General features: G+C 38.0%; 1 long non-coding RNA gene across 1 annotated transcript; it reads right to left on the minus strand.

Moving 5' to 3' along the window:
- Positions 1–1,189: 1,189 nt before the first annotated feature.
- Positions 1,190–3,045, minus strand: LOC148038032 (uncharacterized). Its single transcript, XR_015690413.1, has 3 exons — positions 2,540–3,045; positions 1,838–2,042; positions 1,190–1,625 (listed from the first exon to the last, which is right to left on the minus strand). It is a non-coding gene; the product is annotated as an uncharacterized LOC148038032 (long non-coding RNA).
- Between the last annotated feature and the right edge of the window lie 315 nt (positions 3,046–3,360).

A 3,360-nucleotide genomic window follows, 5' to 3' on the forward strand; every position in this document is an offset into this window, starting at 1 on the left:
GAGCTTCTTTGTATATGCCACCTTGACAAAGATTTGGTTATCCATCATCCATTCCCTACCAAGATGGTAGAAGTAGCTCTAGGGTTACTCTTGCCATTGAGAGCTTCAACAAAATTATCCACCTATACCATAGCTTGTTTGTCCCCTTCACTATCCCAATAGTTCTTGAATCCATATGATGTGTTTTGGATTTATGGCTCTAGCTATGAGCACTTGTACTTTGTTGTTTGAATTAACCACACTTAAGTTTGTGAAGAAAAAGCACATTGATGTCGATGTTGGTATGGTAATTAGGATGAAATATATGGTTTGCTTGTGTGTAAGGAAACACTAATTTAGTATTTTGAAATTATTTATCCCTATTAAAAGAAAATTTAGGCTATCTATGTCAAAAATCAGAAGACCTTGTCTGTTGACTTGGATGGAGCTGATAACTCACAATTTTCGCACTAGCTTGTGGAAAAGACAAATACAACATGGATAAACATGATGTGCCACAAGATTATTCATCAAAAGCCTAGATCGATGCAAAGTATTGAGCTTTCTTACCCTAACTACTAGAGTATCTTCCCATATATTAGAATCTCTAACTTTGGAATTTACATGCTCAGATGGAAGTGTACTCAAACCAAGCACAATTAGCTTTACTTACCAAATGCTGACAAAAATTTTGGGTAGTGCCTTAAGTAATATGTTCAATCATATTATTTTGCACCATATTGTGCTAGATTATCATCCATTAGTGTTTTCGTTTGGTTGATTTTACTCTTTACTAGCTTTTTGATCAATTATTGATTTCTAATTCACCTACTTGGTACTTTTATCTATAAAAGCATGTGAAATCTACGGTTGAATCAATTATACATAGCCTAATCATGTTGTAACCACTTCCTTCCATGATTTCCATGTGTAAGAAGAATGCAACCATCTTCTTCAATAATGGGAGTAGAAAAGAAATGTAAATGTAATAATGAGACACAATGAGGAACATATTGTTTTTTTGAAAATGTAGAGAGAACGTGCGTTGGACTAAGAAAACTAACCATTTTCAATCATCACAACACATGAAGAGTTGAGTTAATCACATACATGTTGAAACTCTTCCAATTTCTAAGTTATAATTAGTAATGTTCTTATAGAAATTTGGCAAGTACCAAATTACAAAACTATTATGAGTTTTTATGCACCGTTTTACATTTACGTGACCCAATAAAACTCAAATAGTTCACCATAAGTAGCTAAACCATAAGTACATAAGTGTGATAAAGCTAAGTCTTGAGAGTTTTACTAGCCTTTGAAGTTAATAGAGTGAGGGCCATAGTGCAAGTCGAATGTTGCTTGCTATTAGCAACTAGAAAGTGCTCATAGATTGATACTATATAATAGATAGTATGTGTCCTTAAGGATGCCCATTTGATGTGCTAGCTTGTTGCATTATATTTGATCGCCTTAGAAAGATAAAGGAGACTCCAGAGGAGGTAGAACTTCCAAAGATAAGGATTCTTGGGGTGATGGTGCTGTGAATTCTAACTTTGATATGGAAGCAAGCAAACCCTGTCCATCTAGCATCATTCTTCTAGATGATGGATTTTTTTGAGCCTTGCATGTTTGAGATAGGTCAACACCTATATAGAACAATCAAAATTTCCATGTTAAATACTTACTTATATGTAAACTAGATATAATAAGAATAGTTTTGAGAGATCTCTTCGTAATGAAAGATAGATAAGCAAAATGTTATGAGAGATCTCTTTGTAATGAAAGATGCATAAGCAAAACTAACATTCAATCTTAAATATATTATCATATCACCATAGTAAATTGATCGATTGATCACCTTCTCCAGCAGCAAGTTTGGTGTAGAGATCAACAAGGTTAGGGCAATTGTGTTGGCATTTGTTGGAGCAAAGACCTTTAAGAGATTTACTCTCAATGAGTTTATCAGAAGACAAACCAATAGACATCCTCTCAAGACCACATGATGCCACGCATTCATTGGTCTCAATCCATTCAGTGAAATTGGATGCTTCCACTGAAGAGGCCTACCAATAAGCAAGCATGAATTTGAAACATTTTGAGTTGTGGTGTCTCATATTTGATATATAGAGGAATAAAGGAAAGATACTCATGAGACTCCACACGAAAAATTGATTGACATTCGAACATTGTTGCGCGCATCAATTTGCGACGTTGTTTAATATTTTATGGACGCTTTACTTTGGTAAAATAAAAGTAAATTGCATTCATTGATTTTGGAATAAAGTGGTAGAGATGCACATTATTATGCAAGAGCATAAATGTATATACCCAAGCATAGGCCACAGACGTGTGTATGTGGAGCATATTATAGGTATATATGTGCATGGAAAGGTATGCATGCATATGTGTACATGCAATGTTTGCATGCATGGGTGCGTTACTAGACTATCATGACGCACAATGCAAGGACACAATAGACTAACATGAAGCCCTATCTACATGAGCTTGAGAGAGAGAGAGAGAGAGAGGCCCGGCCGGAGGGGGGGGGGGCATTTTATACTTGGCATTGAAGCAGGGATTGTCCTTGGGTGAGGACCAGCTTCTCGAGCACGCAGCGCGCTCCACTGGAAGAGACAGCGTATGCGCACAGATCGATGGGAAGGTCCTCGCAATCGAGCTTCCCTGTAGTTAATTATTCATTACATCATTTCAGAATAAACAGTTCATCGACATTAATCGATCATAATACAATTCATCGCATCGCCGTTAGCTGGCCTTCGGCAATCACCAGAACAGTTGTAGGCTAATCTGATCTCATTATAACAACAGGTATGCGGTAAAGTAGAATCATCATTAATCGATATGCGTTTGATTAATTATTCTTGAGCATTAATGAAATAATCGTTACTTGCCCGAGACAGATATTGATGAGATCATGAGGAAGGTGGCGGAGAGAAGCAGCACGAGATCAAGGCACTTGATTAACGAGCCAGCGGCCATTATGGTTTGAATGAAGGGCTAATTAGGTTAATCAATCCTTTGCAGCTGATGATTATGAAGGAAGGATTAAGCGCTAGCTGCGCGAGAGAGAGAGAGAGAGAGAGAGGCGTGGAAGCTCAGCTAGTGCAACTGGGAAGCGTCTCTTATTTATAAGGGTGCCCTTACATACAGACACCGCCCCCCCCGAAGGCCTTCCTCGGATCCTCCGACTATTACCACGTGCGTGTAAAGAGGGCCACCACCGCCCTGTTGCTTGACCAGCAACATTCGGTGAATAAACTTTAAATGGGATCCAGCGTGTCTTCAAGACGCCTTGAAAACCGATGTAGTCTCTGCCAACTGTCATCAAGGCAAAACACCAGTTAACTTGACACAACCAAC

The sequence above is a fragment of the Lygodium microphyllum genome, chromosome 3 (assembly GCF_053477565.2).
Source record: "Lygodium microphyllum isolate KBCC chromosome 3, Lygodium_microphyllum_v1.1.10, whole genome shotgun sequence".
Lineage (NCBI taxonomy): Eukaryota > Viridiplantae > Streptophyta > Polypodiopsida > Schizaeales > Lygodiaceae > Lygodium > Lygodium microphyllum.